The sequence below is a fragment of the Colobus angolensis genome, unplaced genomic scaffold, assembly GCF_000951035.1.
Source record: "Colobus angolensis palliatus isolate OR3802 unplaced genomic scaffold, Cang.pa_1.0 Scaffold74, whole genome shotgun sequence".
In the NCBI taxonomy this organism is placed as follows: Eukaryota; Metazoa; Chordata; class Mammalia; order Primates; family Cercopithecidae; genus Colobus; species Colobus angolensis.
This window is the reverse complement of record NW_012121154.1, coordinates 7,064,599-7,083,978: the sequence shown is the minus strand read 5'-3', so window position 1 is coordinate 7,083,978 and position 19,380 is coordinate 7,064,599. Positions and strand designations below refer to the sequence as shown.

Here is a 19,380-nt window from a genome sequence, read left to right as displayed (position 1 = left end):
CACCACACGAATGCTCCCCTCCCTCAATTACAGAAGTAATTGCACCTCTGCTCTAACTTGGGCTCCTCCCTGTGCCAAATATTCAGGCTCTCACTTTATCCATTTTGTCTATGTAATATATAAAAGCACTTAACATGAAATCCATAGTAGATTTTCAAAAAATACTAATTTGCCCTATCTGTCTTCATTGACCACACATCCAATTCATCGCTTTCTCCATCTTCTTTCTACATGGTTTTCAACCCCATTTTTTCTTTTCCATTCCTATTGCCCCTACCTTACAGCCACCCTTCATTGTTGCTTGGTTGAATCAGCAACACCTTCAACTGGTCTCCCAACTTCCAGTGTAAACATCCCCCAAATCATCCTTGACCTTTAGAATGGCTTTTGAAAATTTTGAAATCCTACTTGTATCTCCTTTCTTTCTTTCCCTCTGTACCAAAATTCCTTGAATGTGTTGTATCTGTGCCCACTTTCCCTACTCCCATATGCTCTTAAATCTTCTAATCGATTTTTCACAAAATACGTTTCTATTAAATTCACCATCATACTTTACACTGCACTATCCAGCCTGTATTCTTAGTCCATTTTATTTTTACTGACCTCTCAACATTATTGAACCCATTAACTGACTTTCTCCCCCTTGAAATATTATTTTTTTCTCTTGACATTTAAAATATAACATTCTCTGGGTTTTTCTCTCTCTCCGGACACTTTCTCAGTCTCCTTGATGTTTTATCTTCATTACCTGATCTCTAAATATGGAAACCTTCTAGGACTTTGTCCTTCAAGATATTCTCCCCATGTCAATATTCAGTCTTTATGGGATTTCATCTAATCTCATAGCATAATATAATATCTCATCTATATGCTAAGGGTCCCTGCATTAATACATTCATGCTGATCCTCTCTCCAAAATTCAGACTCATATAAACAACTGCCTTATTTATATCTCTACTTGGATGCCCAATACCAATAGTCACCTCAAGTTTAAGTATCCAAAGCTGAACTACTAATAATTCTCCACCACCATCACCAACATAAAACTGTTGTCCACAGTCTTCCTATCTCAATAAATGGCAACTCTAGGAAGGTGTATTAGCAGAAAGTTGAGGTTACAATGTAGTTGTAGTTAAAAATTAACCTGTGTTAACTAATTATAACCCTAGTTAAAACCAGTGACCTGCCAGGTGTGGTGGCTCACACCTGTAATCCCAGCACTTTGGGAGGCCAAGGTGGGAGAATCACCTGAGCCCAGGGGTTTGAGAGCAGCCTGGGCAACATGGCAAAACCCTGTCGTTTCATTATTAAAAACTTTTTACATCTATGGATTAGATTAGTAGTATTTAATTTTCCTTATTAGCTTGATCCCTGTCTTAATTTTTGTTCTTTAGGTGGAGGGAAGCCTATATATTAATATGCTAATTAATTGAAAGTATAATCTTAGGGCACTAAAAGTGAGAGATAAAGAAAGTGAGGCAAAGAAGATTGAAAAAAATGCAAGGGGATATATTATCTATCACTATCTGACAGGCCTTAAAATGACATGTCTGGAAAACTTGCGTAATGAAACAGTCCATCGGCAGGAAAAATAGGAAATTTATCTGCTGTCTCTTTTGTGTCTCTTACCAACTATTGGTCAGAATTTGCCCTGGCCTGCACCTCTTTGTTGTGTCCTGGTCCCTATGGCAGCCTCTGGTGAAGTGAGATCCCAAATTCTGCAGTGGTAGCTGTGGTGGGGACAGTAATAGAGGGTCTGAAAGCTAGGCAAGTCCAGGAAGCTCTGAGGAGACATGTGGATGGTGTTTGACAAACCCGCATATAACTCCATCAGCAGATTTATTAGTTAATGCCTCCTAAACACCAATGGAATTTATTTCTCCTCTCAGCAAGAACTCACATCTATGTTTCAATACTTTCAAGTAATTTTTTAATTAGAAGAAGAAAACAGTAATTTAGAAGTACTGTCTGGCCAGGCTCAGTGACTCACACCCATAACCCCAGCAGGCTGGGAGGCCCAGGCAGGAGGCTTGTTTGAGGCCAGGAGTTCGAGATCAATCTGGACGACATAGGGAGACCACATCTCTACAAAAAATTGTTTAAAAATTACCTGGGCCTGGAGGTGCACATCTGTAGCCCCGGTACTATAGAGTACACTGTGTACTCCAGACAAGATGGAAGGGTTACTTGAGCCCAGGTAGTCAAGACTGAGGTGAGCCATGATAACCTCACTACACTGCAGTGCAGGTGACAGACTGAGACCCTATCTCAAAAAAAAAAAAGAAAAGAAAATCAATACTATCTGATAGCTTTTATTTTCAAAATGAATTATCAACTTATATGTTGCTTACAATTGTGGAATAGCTTGAAGATACATAGGCATTTGGGACTATCAGTTCATTGTTTTATGAATATTCACAGTTTCTCACTCATTTCCTAAATTATTTCTCAAATTAGAAATAACCTGATATTACATTTTATTCAAACCTTACTTTTCAATCTCTTTGATGTTTAGAATGTTGATGACTAAGGCAAATTTCATGACTTTTTAATATCCAATCATAAAATAATATTTTTCCTCATAAAGTTTCAGTTTGAACTCCTGCAGCAAGGATTTATCATTTCCGTTTTTATTATTTTTGGACCCAGCTGACTAGAATAATATTTGTATGTGAATTAGCTGTGAGGTCTACACAGATTTACAAATAAAATACCATTGTTAGAAAACTTGGCCGGGCGCAGTGACTCATGCCTGTAACCCCAGCACTTTGGGAGGCCGAGACGGGCAGATCACGAGGTCAGCAGATCGAAACCATCCTGGCTAACACAGTGAAACCCGGTCTCTACTAAAAATACAAAAAAAATTAGCCTGGCGTGGTGGCGAGCGCCTGTAGCCCCAGCTACACAGGAGGCTGAGGCAGGAGAATGGCGTGAACCCGGGAGGCGACGGAGCTTTCAGTGAGCGGAGATCACACCACTGCACTCCAGCCTGGGCAACAGAGCGAGACTGCGTCTCAAAAAGAAAAAAAAAAAGAAAACTTATTTTGGCACTAAATTTTGTGGCAGGCTACTACTGATTGGTAATGTTACTTGTTTTAAAGCTACCTCAAGAATAAATGAGTCTACCTAACATATTTAAAACTCTAACTTTGGACACGATCTGGTATTAACTACATGAGTAATCTAAATTCTGGAATAGATGATCAATATTAAAAAGTGTACAGTTTATTTTACATACAAATAATTGAGCTCTTTTAAGAAAAGTACAAAAATAAATATTAATATCTATTTAAATTATACCGACAGGAAAAATTTTGATACATTTTTTAAGTGATTGTAATACTATTAGTTCAATAAATATCATCCATTAGGCCCAAAGGTTTGAAACAGTGCTTATAATATGAAGAACTTTCTTTAGAAAATTCTCGATTTTCACCTCCATCATTTAATGTAAATTTTATTTACGTATAATATAGATATTATGTACAATATATACAAATAATAAGTTACATAACTCAATAAATTTGTATAAAGTATAACCAGCCTTCATATCAAGAAAGACAATATTATAGAACTCCTCCTTGTTTTACACAGCAAATGTGGAACTAGGTGTGAATATAAATTTGTTTAAATTAATAATTGCCATTCAATAGCCTTCTGAGTTTATTTCCGTCAGATTTATTTAAAATAATTTTTAGAGTACAGTAATAATGAGAGCTGAATTTCACATATAATGTTCATGAGGGAAGGAAATGTTCTCAAACAAATTTTGAAAGCAGTCTTACAGTGTCTTGTATTGGCTAGATCGTGCAGATAAATCTTTATAAGGGTATCACTTTGATAGGAAAATATATTCAATTATTACTAATAACTTCTTCATATATGAAAGATAATATTTTATTTGCTTTTCCTAAACCAAACTGGTGCATGCCATACTTGGTCATAGTAAATAAAAGAAAAGATAATATCAACATCTTTCTTCTAGTGAACAGAATTCAGGAAGTTCTCAACATGAATACATTGTGGTCAGGTTTATAGACAGGTTTATTAGGCTGCGGGTTTAAAGAATATTCATATACTAATAATACCAAGTGGTGATAAGCAGTGCTAAAATAGCTTACACTATTTAGTTCTATTATAGAAACAAAAAAGGCAAATTTTATTACTTCCAAAAGTGAATCTCTTTTTTTTTGAAATGGAGTTTTGCTCTTTTTGCCCAGGCTGGAGTGCAACAGCGTGATCTCAGCTCACTGCTACCTCCGCCTCCCGGGTTTGAGAGATTCTCCTACCTTAGCCTCCCAAGTAGCTGGGAGCTGCCACCATGCCTGGCTAATTTTTTGTATTTTTAGTAGGGATGGGGTTTCACCATGTTGGTCAGCTGGTCTTCAACTCCAGACCTCAGGTGATCCACCTGCCTCAACCTAAAAAAGGTGCTGGGATTACAGGCTTGAGCCACCTTACCCAGCCAAGTGAATCTCTTTTTATAGACTGTTGTTTTAAGGTAGTCTCTTGTTTGATGTTTTAAAGTAATTCATCTATTTTGGTGGCAGTAACTCATTAGCCCTAACTACATACAAAGATTTCTGGTAGAATGACATCAAAATAGTAAGAATAATGCTGTTGACATTAGGCTAAGTACACAAATAAAAAACAAAAGATAATTTTAATATGGCAAAAATTTGAATCTGCAAAGCAAGAGATCCTAGTGAATCTAACTAGCAATTGAACCAGCTGTAGCCAATTAATGCCAGATTCAAACTAAAGAGTAAAGACAAATTACAAACAGTTGGGAGAAGGATTTGTATAGACCACTAGGTGCCACTGTTTTGTGAAAAATTTATTAAATGATATAATGGAACTCTAACTTACATTCCTTTTTCAAAAAATCACATCTTGAATTGGGATGTTGCTATATGATAGTTCTAAAATGAGCAAATTTATTTGTCTCTGGGATTAAACTCACAGACAAATGAAAGTAATACAGTATTTGAAATAAGTTATAAAGCCCAAAATTTATCATTATCAATGTAAATTTTTGGCTGTTAAACTTGAGCCATCATTGATCTGGAAACAGTGATTTTGAACTGAAAGCTTAAGTGGTTTGACTGTATGTAATAAGAGGGCTGTACTAGCATATTTAAACTGTGGCATATTACTTGGGCCCAAAATACTTTCTTAAAAAAGAAACATGATGGCTTACAGAAATTTAGGAATGGCACCACCCATAAGGTAGCGTGAGAAAATTTCTTGAAAGCAGCTGTCTTTAATCGATCAACTAGCATTGATCTCAAATTAAATTTAAACGAGTCCACATCAAAACTACAAAGAAGTAACCAACCCACTGATATTAAAATACATACAGAAGACCCTTTTCTTTTAAATACGCTCATTTTCAAGGATGATTCTACTTATTTTCCAAAATGAACGTAAGCAAAATCATTAACACAATCCTTTAGTGTCAGGCAGAGATTTTTTTTCAGCACTTATGGAAGTTTGGTGGAAAGTTGTAATAGATGAGTATTTATTCTTTATTTTTCTTTCTTTTTCTTTCTTTTTTGGCCAGTAAACAGAATTTATTAGTAAGCATAAGTCAGATTGTCATGGCCCAAGGAGACAGTGCTACCAAAAGCCTTCATGAGTGCAGAACCTGCTACTTGTCCAAGGGGCTGTGATTGGGAACTTACTTGGCCCCACAATCATCAGGGATGAAGTGTTTCTCAGCCACTTTGTCTTCAAATTTGTCAGCGTTAAACTTGGTGAAGCCCCACTTCTTGGAGATATGGATCTTCTGCCATCTAGGGAACTTGAACTCAGCCCTGCCTAAGGCTTCAATTAAGTGGTCCTTGTTCTGAAGCTTGGTGTGGATAAACTGATGACTTGACCAATGTGGACCCTGGCCACAGTACCCTGGGGTTTTCCAAAGGCCCCTCACATACCCGTCTGGAGTCTTTCAGCCCCAGCACAGGACTACATCTTGTTGATGCAGATGACGTGGATGGGATGGAGCTGCACTCAGATGTGAAAGCCATCTCTGCCACAGCTTTTCACCATGTACTTATTGGCACAAATACGGGCAGTCTCCAGGGCTTCTGAAAACAGCAGCTCATATTCATCGGACACCATGTGGCCACAGAGTGGGAACTCATCCACTTTTGCCTTCTTTCGACCCAAAGATATGGATCTTGGCATCAGGAACACCTCGGTGGAAACGAGACTTTGGGTATGGCTGTTTCTTACAATACCAATAACAAGGAGCAGGATGGTGGCCCCTGGCAACACAGGAACTTCGCCAGTGCATGGAAGAGAAAGTGCACTCCTATACTTTTCAACTAACGCTAATATCTAAATATTTATAAAGTATTCCTTTGAATAGACTAATGGCTTTCCCAATCTAACCACCATAATTAAAGCAACTAATGTTGACTAACAAGTTATCATCATTTTATTAGACAAATGATGTCTAATAAGCTATCGTCTGATTAATGTTTTAGATAAGATAATATACTGTTATAACACAGGATATTCTATTAGTTATCTATTGCTGTATAACATCTCTCAAAATCTAGCAGCATAGAAATAACAAACATTTATAATTATCTCACAGTTTCTGAGAACCTGGAATCCAGAGTGGCCTAGCTGGATAATTTTGGTTCTAGTTTTCTCAGAGGGTTGTGACTAAACTGTCAGCCAGGGCTGTAGTCATCTCAACACTCAACTGGAATCAGATCCATTTTAAGGTTCATTCACATGTTGTTTGCAAGTTTGCATTTCTCTCTGGCTGTTGTTTAGAGACTTCAATTACTCACCATGTAGGATTCTCTGTAAGATGGCTTATAATATGTTAGGTTGCTGGCCTGAGAGTGAGCGACATGAAAGAGAGAGAGTGGATTCCCAAGGTAGAAGTCACAGTCTTTTATAACCTCATTTAAGTGACATACCACCTTTTATTCATTAGAAGTTCACCACTAAGTTCCCACACTCAAAGTGATTGCAAAATAGCATAAATATCAGGAGGTGTGGATCATTGACAGTCATCTTAGAAGCTGCTTACCACACCAACATTGCAGTCAAGGATATCCTTTCAGTATCTCTTGAAGTAACTAAAGGCTTTCTAAAGCTAACATTGACTAATAAGCTTTTATCTGATTATTAAACAACTAATTTGATATTTTTAAGTATTCAAGGTAATATTGTCATAGCACAAAGGTACTGATTTCACAGAGTCTATAAAAAGAAACAGTGAATAGATACTTTCATTGTTTCTTTATACTACTCAGGCAGTTTCTCTAATAGAAATAACCCCCTGAATTAGGATATAATAGTTTGATTACATTATTTCCTGAAATCACTGTTCTCCTTACCATGATTGATTATATATATTACATACAAACAATATAATCTTGACAAAGTGAGGGTCTATTCCAAACCTGTCTAAATATTTGTCTTTTATCTGAATAATATAAAAATTCCTGATGAGCCCTCTTAAAATGTGAGTGTTCAACAGTTTTCTTAGTGCAAACTAGAATGTGAAGGTGATTTGGCTGTGTTATGTGTTGTCCCATGATTAATTCCTCCTATCAGACTAGTTTGCTCCTTGGCTATGCCAAGTGTCTACCTCCTCCAGCTGTGACCTGGATTGAAGGAGATGATATTTCCAGAAAGTGCCAGTTAAAACCTTCGTATTTTATTATATTAGTCTCTGGTGATTCATGTGAAATAATTTCTCAAGATTTTAATAATCTCTGAGTAACCTCATAAAATTATGACTTTGGCATATAATTGATACACAATAATTCTGTAGAATGACTGAACATGCAAACCTCAAGAGCAGTTTGACCACATGTACCCTTCCCTTCCCTTTCTTTTAAAGATCCATTGGTGTCCTTTTAAAAGCATCCTCTATGCTTGTTTGTTTGATAGTTACTTTCGTTTTAGAGTCTATCTTACTGGAAGTATTGGGGTTATCCGAACAACCCCTGTAGCACGCGAAGATGGTGGAGTTTTTGTGGCCTCCTGAGAAGGGTATGGGCTGGAAGGGATGCAGTTTGATCCTGCTGGATGTCACAGGTATTGCCTCATAGTTTAAAATATTATAGAAACTAAATTGAGCAAAAGGAGGAGAGTCAGCACCGTTCCTCTGCTCCTTGCCTCCCTTGTCTAAGCTAATTACGGCAAATGTGCACCCAAAGTTCGCAAAGTCCAGCCAGGTTCAGACCAGAGCTAGGATGGCAGAATCAGACTAATGAGGAAAAACACCAGGGATGAGACAAAATTTACAGAAACGGTGGGGGGAGCGGGAGATAAAATATAAAAGAGGAAAAATGTGAACGGGGCTGTGGTAATTATACAAGAGAAAAAAATACATAAAGAGGGAGGCTATTGCTTTAGGAGGAAGGAAGAATCTTTGTTATGCCCTTTCATAGTCACTTCAAGGCCTGACGGATGCCCATGTTCCTTCCCTAGCTGTTTTGAAATTGTCTCTCCTAAGAAATAACTAGAGAGATATGGTCATGTTCACCGCAGGTAAAAACTCTGAGAAAAAAAATTGTTTTACTTGGACTGGATCCCAGGAAGTAAACTGACAATATCAGCTTTGAAAAAGAAAAAAAAAAAAAGAAGGCACAGACAAACCTGATAAAATTATCCTTTGAAATTGAAAAGAAATCACAGTTATCAGTATCACGCATATACACACAATTTATATTCCTTATTAGGCCTTTGCTAACTGTGGGAATATAAACAAGTTATGTAATCAATTTTTAAGCTTCGTTTTCTTCTACAAAGAAGGAATACCTACTTCACAAAATTTGTTTACATGTTGTATTAAATAATTGTTTTATGCTACAGTGGAAAACTAAGCATCTTTTACAGGAGACCTTCCTGGGATACTAGATTCTAGCCCTGTTCATTATCTTTCAGGTATTTTACAACTCTTTTTAGTTATAGGTAGCTGACAGAGAAGTAAATTCTGCACTATCTGGTAGGGATTTAATTGAGTTCCTCCCCTCTGTGGAAAATTAGTTTTGTCTCCATTTGCAATTCATCTCCACGTTCCTTTATTCCATAATAATTTTTGCTATTTCGCTCTTTTTTTCTGAACTAGTTATAACATCTACCTGTTAACTTCATATCATATAAGGCAAATAAATTATTTAGTATGGGTTCATTTTTATATCTATATGAGTCATGATTTTGTGTTTTGCAGAAAATTATCTTTTAACAAATGTATGATAATACTGAGCACAGTGTATGGTATATATTAGAAATTCCAGAAAAGCCGGGCGCGGTGGCTCAAGCCTGTAATCCCAGCACTTTGGGAGGCCGAGACGGGCGGATCACAAGGTCAGGAGATCGAGACCATCCTGGCTAACACGGTGAAACCCCGTCTCTACTAAAAAATACAAAAAATTAGCCGGGCGAGGTGGCGGGCGCCTGTAGTCCCAGCTACTCCGGAGGCTGAGGCAGGAGAATGGCGCGAACCCGGGAGGCGGAGCTTGCAGTGAGCTGAGATCCGGCCACTGCACTCCAGCCTGGGTGACAGAGTGAGACTCCGTCTCAAAAAAAAAAAAAAAGAAATTCCAGAAAATAAATTATATTTCCGATTTTAATTTTTAAAACTTTTGTGTGCTATTATTATATTTTGAAATTTTGAAATTATATTTATTCTTCATAAAAATAATGTATGGATATATTATAAAGATAGTGGCAAGACTTACAATGTACATCAGTAGTTCACTACAATATTCTCCATCTTGCAGGCCCTGACTCCACAAATTATGAACTATGAAATTTATAGCTTTGTATTTATAAAGAATATACTTGCACAGCTATTTTATAAGCTACCAATTTTAGATATTACCTATCAATTTCACATCATGGAAAATTAGAATTTAGCTCTTTCATTACTGTCTATTTCTCCTGCCCCCATAATTAACATAGATGTACTGTAAATTTTATTTATTTATTTGTTTTTGACAGAGACTCTCTCGCCCAGGATGGAGTGCAGTGGCGCAATCTCGCCTCACTGCAGTCTCCACCTCCTGGGGATCAAGTGATTTTACTGCCTCAGCCTCCCGAGAAGCTGGGATTACAGAGGTGCACCACCATGCCCAGCTAATTTTTGTATTTGTAGTGGAGATGGGGTTTCACCATGTTGGCCAGGCTGGGGCTCAAACTCCTGACCTCAAGTGATCTGCCCGCCTTGGCCTCCCAAAGTGCTGGGATTACAGGTGTGAGCTACCACACCTGGCCCATAAATTTTAGTTAAACTAAGTGTTAGTGCTTTCTTACATTACATGTTATGTATGGTGCCCCAGAGGCTCTGCAAAGTAGGGATAAAGATTAAATACATTCACACAAATAATCTTCCTTCCCTCCAAAGTACTACACTTTGATTATTCTTTCTTTCTAATGCGCTGTATTCATTGTCTATTGCTACTGAACGAATGACTCCAAAGCTTAGTTACTTAGAACAACAATTAACTCTGTGGGTTGAGAATTCAGAGGCAGCTTAGTTTGGTGGTTCTCACTTGGAATCTCTCATGAGGTGCCAGTCGAGATGCTGGCTAAGGTTGCAAGTTATCTGAAGTCTTGACAGGGGCTTGAGGATATTTTCCCAAATTGTCTCATTCATTTGGGGCACGTTGTTGGCGAGTGGCCTCAGTTCCTTCCCACAGGAGCCTCTCCATGCGCTGCTTAAGCATGTTCACAATATGGTGCCTGGCTTCCCTCGAAGGGAGCATTCCAAGAAATAGCAAGGCAGAAGCATGATATCTTCCATGATCTAGGCTCAGAATTCATAAACCATCATTTAAAAAAACAGTTTTTAAAAAATATAATTCACATGCCATATAGCTGATCCATTTTAAATGTACACTTTAATGGTGTTTAGTATATTCACATATCTGCACAACCATCACCACAGTCAATTTTAGAGCATTTTCATCACCTCAAAAAGAAACCCCATATCCTTTAGCTGTCACCACTGTAAACCCCTATCATCTGGCACCCAACCGTAAGTAAACAGTATACTATTTTCTGTCTCCATAGCTTTTCCTATTTGGGACTTTCATATAAATAGAATATGTTTTTATGTGGACTTTTGGACTAGCTTCTTTCACTTAGCACAATGTTTTCAAGGTTAATCCAAGTTGTAGCATGTGTTGTACTTCATTTATTTTTATAACCACACGATATTTCATTTTATAAGCATACCACATTTTATGTATCCTTTCATCCACTGACAGACATTTTGGCTACTGTGAATAATGCTGCTATAAACATTCATGTACAAGGGTGGGCATGGTGGCTTATGCCTGAAACCCCAGCACTTTGGGAGGCTGAGGCAGGAAGATCGCTCGAGCCCAGGAGTCCTAGACCAGCCCAGATAACATATTAAAAACACAACTCTACCAAAAATTAAAAGAAATCATGGGGTGTGGTGGTGTGTACCTGTAGTCCCAGCTACTCTAGAAGCTAAAGTGGGAAGACTGCTTGAGCCCACCTGTTTGAGACAGGAACTCATTCTGTCACCCAGGCTTCAGTGAGTCAAAATCGTACCACTGCACTCCAGCCTGCATGACAGAGTGAGTCCCTGCCTGAAACAAACAAATAAAAATTTATATGTATAACTTTTTATGTAGACATATTTTCACTTCTGTTGCATATATACCTAGAAATGGAATTACTGGTATTTCTGTTTAATTATTAGAGGAAATGCCAGACAGTTTTCTAATGTGACTGGACAATTTTACATGCCCATCAGCAATGTATGAGGATTCCAATTCCTGTACACTCTTACCAACACTTGTTATTATCTGACTTTTGAAACGTAGTCATCCTAGTGGGTATGAAATGGCATCTTCCTGTGGTTTTGATTTGCATTTTTCTGATGGCTAATGCAGTTGAGCATCTTTTCATTTGCTTATTGGCTGTTTGTATGTCTTCCTTGGAGAAATGTGTATTCAGGTACTTTGGCCATTTCTTAGTTGGTTTATTTGTTTTTTATTATTAAGTTGTAAGAGTGTTTTAAATATGCTAGATAAAAGTCCCTTATCATGTATATAATTTGCATATATTTTCTCCCATTCTGTGGTTTGTTTTTTTAAATTCTTGACAGTGTCCCTTGAAGCACAAATCTTACTGAAGTCCAGTTTGCAATTTTTTCTTTTGTTTCTCAAACTTTTGGTGTCATATTGAAAAAATCCAAGGTCATGAGACTTACTGTTTTGTTTTCTTCTAAGAGTTTAAACTTTTACATTTTAGCCTTTGATATATAATATCTTGAATTTATTTTTGTATATGGTATGAAGTGACTATCCAACTTCATTCTTTTGCCTATGACCATCTAGTTGTCCCAGCGCCATTTGATGAAAAGAATATTTTTCCGCATTGAATGGTTTTGGCACTCTTGTCAAAACTTATTGACCATGGATACATAGGTTTATTTCTGGTCTCTCAATTATATTCCATTAGTGTATATGTCTATTCTTGTGCCAGCACACTGTTTAATTACCATTGCTTTGCAGCAGGTTTCGAAACTGGAAAATGTGAATGCACTTGCTCTGCTCTTCATTTTTAAAATTATTTTGGCTATTCTGGGTTTCTTGCAATTTCATATGAAATTTAGAGTAAGTTTGTCAATTTCTGCAAAACGTTTGTTGTTATTCTGTTAAGAATTGCATTGATTCTGTAGATAAGTTTGGGAAGTACTGCTATCTTAACAATACTGCTATCTTAATAAATAATTGCTATCTTAATAAATAATAATGAATAACAAGCATTCATTGTCATCTTTATTATATATCCAAACAATACATAATCCAATAATCCAAACAATAAGTAAACCTTGCAACCTATAAGTTTAGGTTTTTAAAAATTTCTTTCATGGCCGGGCGCGGTGGCTCAAGCCTGTAATCCCAGCACTTTGGGAGGCCGAGACGGGCGGATCACGAGGTCAGGAGATCGAGACCATCCTGGCTAACACGGTGAAACCCCGTCTCTACTAAAAATACAAAAAAAACTAGCCGGGCGAGGTGGTGGGCGCCTGTAATCCCAGCTACTCGGGAGGCTGAGGCAGGAGAATGGCGTAAACCCAGGAGGCGGAGCTTGCAGTGAGCTGAGATCCAGCCACTGCACTCCAGTCCGGGCCACAGAGTGAGACTCCACCTCAAAAAAAAAAATAAAAAATAAAAAATAAAAATTTCTTTCAACTGTATTTCATAGTTTTCAAAGTATACATTTAGTAGTTCTTTTATTTATTTCTAAGAATTTTATTTTTTTGATACTAGAATAAGTGGAATTATTTTCTCAACCTCATTTGCAGGTGGTTAATTGCTAGTATATAGAAATAAAATAGATATTTTTGTATTAATATTGTATACTACAACCTTGTTTATTATTTGCTCTCATAAACATGTAATAGTTTTTAGTGGGTTTCTTACGATTTACTATATATGTACAACATCACGTCATCTTCAAAAAGAACTAGTTTTACTTCTTCCTTTCCAGTGTGGATGCTTTTCTTTTTCTTGTCGACTTGCCATGGCTTGAATCTCTAGTGCAATACTGCCTAAAAGTGGTGAGAGCAGACATCCTTTCTTGTTATTTTGCATGATGCTGACTGTGGGATATTTGTAGATGCCCTTTATCAGGTTTAAAAAATTGTCTCTATCAAGAATACTTGACTGGAGCTCTCCATTCTCCTGATCCACTGTGGACAGGTTGCTCTCCAGGAAAGCCACACAGCAGTTGTCCTGGTATTTCCTTTTATTGTCATCCTTAAAATTTTACTGACATTTTTTCTAGAATTGATCATTTTTTGCCGAATACTGCCTCTGTCTTTCTTAATTTACTTCCTTATTTGTTCAGGTATATCCTCCAGTAGCTTCCCATGAATCAGTAACTGACATATATTTGTGCATTTCTAAAAATGACTTTAATTTATTCTCATCCTTGATTGATAATTTGGCTGACTATAAAATTATTCATCAAATATCATTTTCATCAATAATTTTGAAGACATGGCTCCAAGGTCTTCTATCATTCATTATAGCTTTTGAGAAGGCTAATGCAATTCTGATTTTCTGTCTCTTGTAGGTGACCTTTGTTATTTTCTCTAGAAGCTTTTTCTTCTTGATACTATTTTGAAATGTCACATTTTATGTGATTTGTGAGATCTTCCTTTTTTTTTTATGGGCCACTTGTGCTGGACACCTTCAATTTGGAGATTTATGTCTTTCTAAAAACTATTTCATATAGTTCTTGATAGTTAACCTATTTTGTTTTTTCTTTTCTCTATATATTTTGTATAAAATAGTTGCTGAACCTCATGAATTTTTCCTCTTTCTTTTCTATGTTTACTATTTTCACATTTTTGTGTGTCTGCATCTGTGTGTGTGTGTGTGTGTGTGTGTGTGTGTGTGTGTTAACTTTTGGTCCCTGGTTTTATCTTTCAGTCTTTTTATAATGTCATTTATTTCTATCATAGTTTTATTCTCTTATTTTCCTTTCCATAGCATCCTACTCTTGTAATATCTCATTGAGAATATTAGATTATTTTCAAATGTTAAAAACTGTTTCCTGTATTGTCAGTTTCCAATGGGTAACTTTGGTTTTGTATTTGTTATGGTAACTCTTTTTTATTACTTTATGGTTTTAATATTGTTTTAGTGAGGTTTGCAGAGGAAGAAAAATAATATGTGTTCAGTCATTTTAAAAAAATGTACTTACTGGGTTAAATAGTATCCCCATATAATAAATGTCTCCTCAGAATCCATGAATATGGCCTTATTTGGAAATTGCAGAGGTAATTAACTTAAAATGAGGTCCTACTGGAGTACAGTGAGCTCTAAATCTAATAGGACTGGTGCCTTTATAAAAAGAGGGTAGGCCAGGCACAATGGCTCATGCCTGTAATCCCTTTGGGAGGCCAAGGCAGGTAGGCCACTTGAGCCCAGGAGTTTGAGACTAGCCTGAGCAACATAGGGAGACCTTGTCTCTACTAGAAAAAAAAAAAAATCAGCCAGGCCTGGGCATGGTGGCATGCATCTGTAGTCTCAGGTACTCAGGAGGCTAAGACAGGAGGACTGCTTCAGCCCAGGAGATTGAGGCTGCAGTAAGTTGTATTAAGCCACTGCACTCCAGAGCCTATGTGGCAGAGTGAGATGAAAAGGAAGAGGAAGAGGAAGGTGGCAAAGAGGAGGGGTATTGGAACACATAGATAGATACACACACAGGAGAAATGGAAGGAATGTGAAGACAGACGCAGATGTTGGAGTGATATGTCTACAAGCCTAGGAACACCGAAGATTGCCGACAATCACCAGAAGCTGGAAGAGATAAGGAAGCATCCTGCCTTAGAGCCTCAGAGGAAACATGGCCCTGCTGCCATCTTGATTTCAGGCTCCTGTCCCCAAGAACTGTGAGAAAATAACTTCTCGTCATTATAAGTTACCTGGTTTTTGTACTTTGTTAAGGCAGTCTTGGGCAACAAATGCACTCTTCCTCATTAAACTTGGATGTAGAATTTAGCAGGAACAGAAATACTAACTTGCTTTTTAAAAAAATGTCTCAGATTAGTTCCTTTTAAACCTTTCTTTTTTGAGAAACAGAAAACTGAGACAATTCAGAGTCTAGCACCTCTTCCCTATAATTATTACCAATGTTGTAAAAGTTTGGCTGCCTCTCCCTGTTCAGTGGTTTCTCCTGGCCTGTTCAGCTCAAGCAATACTAGCAATATTTTCCACCCAATGACATGTGAGTAGAATAAAACAGTTCTTCCTATGGTGATAATTGAAAATAAAATTATAGTTTTATATATTTAACTAATTGGAAGTATAGCTAATGGCTGCTTTTCATATATAATTTTAGGATCTGGGCAGTTCGATGGTTTTTTTTTCTAAATCAGATTGGCATTCATTTTTCTTTTATGTCTAAGAATTTGTTCAGCTCTGCTACTAATTTTACTTAAATATTTTTGTTTCAAGACTAGTGAAAGAAAGAAATGTAGGAAACAAAAAAGAAAGCCAAAAAAAGAAAGTTTAAGAAGGAAATACTCAACTGTCTAGTAAATGCCACATAATCCAAGTTAAATATTACCTAGAGACTGTTTTATGTGGAGGGAGTTAATGTCATCTTCGGTGTCTTAAATATTGTGAGAGGCCAAATAGCAGCAGACTCATGATTGCATTGGAAGTGAGGAAATGTAGAGTGCTCTACTCTTTCAAGAAGTTTAGTTTCAAAAGGAAGGAAACAGGGGCAGTTATAATACTTTCAGAACAAAAGTGACTAAGAGTGCTTACACTCAGAAAAAAAAGGGTCTGAAAGAGCCAGTGGAGCTGATGAAGTTGAAAATATAGGACAAAAGGAAAGACAGAGATGAGATAAAGAGATAGAGCGATAGCAATAAAGAGTTAGAGAGCTGACAGACAGAAAGGAAGAGGGGAGAGAGAGAATTGGTAGAGGGATTTTCTTGAGTAGGAGGGTGTACAAATATCCAGAGAACAACATCAGTTAGCATTAGCTTTGGACATAAGCACAGCCCCTGAGACTAGAAAGAGAAATAACTGATGTGGACGCAGCTTTGTTTTCATGGAATTAAGTGAGGAGGGACAGCAAATTGAGAACTCTCGGCTTTCTGTGGAATTAGAAGGCAAAATCATGTGCTGAGTGCATTTATAGAAAGCAACTAAATAAGCTAAAATCATTATTTTACCTTGAAGTCAAAGTAGAAATAAAATGACAAAAGAAGCAAGTGCTTTGAGAGCTCTCTTTAAAACAACGTGGAAATAGAATCATTGAGTAACATAGAGTGTCCTAAAACATGGCTTCTTAGTAGGCCATTAACAGAATTTATGGATTTCACACAGCCCATCCATCTTTTATTTTTAGTTCATTTACAAAACAATAAATGACAAGTACAGACTGTGGTTTCAGATGCTGAGAGACTGGTAGATTCTGCTATTTTATCTGTGAAGGCTGTAAGTATCCTGTTTTGGTTGGAAAAAAAAATAGTGCTTCCTCTAAAAGACATCCATTGAGGATGTGGCTTTTTGAGGTACAATTTTGCTTTTATTTGCCTAAGTGCTTGCTCTTCAGAGTGTAAGAAAAAGCTGCATGGAAATTATATTTGACTTCATCTGGTCACACTGTCTTATTCCAGAAAAAAATTAGTACAAGAAGTATGTAGCTCCTGTAGGTAAAAGTTCCTGATATAAATTTCTAAATTCAGTAAAATACAGATCAGTTACTTACTGAAGTATTTTATATCAAACTGCTTATTTAGAAAAGAAAGTGCTTTCATCAGCTAAGCATATAATTTATTCAATCCTCTCAATTAAAGGAATGCATTCATAATTGAACATGGCACAAATGTTTGCTAGAATACTAAGAGACACACAGAATAAGACTCTTGTTTACAAAAAAAATGTATAGAGACATTTGTAAAACACAAACATTCCAGGAAAAATTGAAAAAGTATTTTTATAAGTATTGCTGTTTCTATTTATCCTTGCTTTTACTATGTATATAAGTGTATTCTAGACAAAAAGAGAGAGTAATGGCACAGGTACAATTTGTGTATTCAGCTTAGGCACATAGCTACTTGTAGTTGGTTCCATTTCCAAGTGAAATCATACAGTAATTTGTATGAGCCAATCCAAACTTGGATAAAAACCTCTCTTTCTAGCAAGTTAATCAATCCTACCATTATGCTAAACTACTTTGTGATGCTTTTCTTCCTGACCATTGGGTTACTGTGAAAAAGTAAAGTTGCATTAAATGTGGTATCTGTCTTCTTGGTTTTTACTTTTTCTACCAATGATTATTTCTTAATGGATTTTAGTTTTGCAAATTATAGCACAATGTCAGTTTCAAGAATGTTAAGATGAAAAATATAGAATCGTGGAAATGATTGATTCTAGCCACACTTAAAAACTTTTATTGTATGTATGCAAATGAGACTGCTTTAACTTAAAAATCAAATAGAAATTGAGCATTCTGATTACCATAGAAATAGAAGAACTGAGTTTTTTAAGTGCCCATTTTCTTAAAATAGCAGGGTAATATCAAGGCATTTTGATGTTTGTTGGGAGGTGGAAGAAGCAGTATGTGGGCTGACAGACCTTATATACTTCATTCAACATATTAATTGATAATAAAATATTACATTCATGATATTTTATAATTTTATTTTCATACTACATTGTTTTTCTTTAAAAAGAGAAAAATATAACAAGTTATTTTTAAACTATTACATAATAGAAAATTTCTGTTAAGTATCCAATAATTAAACCAAGTGGAAAGTAACAAATATTTATAGTAATAAATAATTTGCAACCATACAAGAGTATATACACATTGGACATCAATGTTATTGTTCTTGAATTCTTGACTACTTTCCATGTTTAAAAATATTTTCACAAACATGGTATGCAAACTGAGTTTAGTGTTCACAGTCAAGAAACCTAGATAAGCCATAAATGTATCACTTATGTTAACACAGTTGTACATACCTAAATACCTGATAATAATGCACATAAAATGATTAACTTACTGGTTTGTAATAATTTGGATATACTCTCAGTTTTTAAAGCAGAAAGCTCATTTTGACAGTCCTACATTCCTGGGCAATGCTGGGCCCACTGCTTACTCCTAAGAGCACATCAATATATATTACCAAGGGTACTTATCAAAATCTGTATGTTTTTGATACATTCATAAAACATTCGAAATTATTAGCATTTTGGTTTGTCTTCTAGAGCCTTGTTATTCAAATGCATTCCCTGAATCAGCAGTATCTACAACTCCTGGGAGCTTGTCAGAAATATAGACTCTCAGGCCCCACCTCAGCCTTGCTGAATTGTGATTTACATTTTAACACGATCTCCAGCCCAGGTGATTTGTGTGCACGTTAAGAGTTTGAGCAGAGATGCTTAAGGAATTAAAAACCTTGTATATTGAAAGGTTTAAAGGTCTCAGGTGGCGTAGAAAATAAATAAATTCCAAAGAAAGGCAGCTCAAATTATACTCAACTTTACTTTTTCACATCTTAAATACTCTGTATGTTGCAATTTGGCCATTGAGTGAGTCAGTTAAACGAACAGGCACAGTTCAGGATTTTGTAGAAATAAGAGACTTTATTATAAAGTACTGTAGTTTGGAAAATTGTTTTGAAAATAGAAAAAGATATGAAGGGATGATTAGCAATATGTTTTCTTCAGCATTTTAAATCACAATTGCAATAATATTCAATCTGTCACTGAATCAAAAGCAAAAATCCCTAAATAATGAAGTGATTAAGCACCCCATTCACTTTCACTGCATTAATTGAAAAGACTTCCAAAGCTAAAGAAGTTGTAATGTAATGGAAAGTACACAGGA

General features: G+C 36.3%; 1 pseudogene; it reads right to left on the bottom strand.

Annotated features, from left to right (window-relative positions):
* Positions 1-5,632: 5,632 nt before the first annotated feature.
* LOC105501723 lies at positions 5,633-6,298 on the bottom strand (annotated as a pseudogene).
* Positions 6,299-19,380: the final 13,082 nt, after the last annotated feature.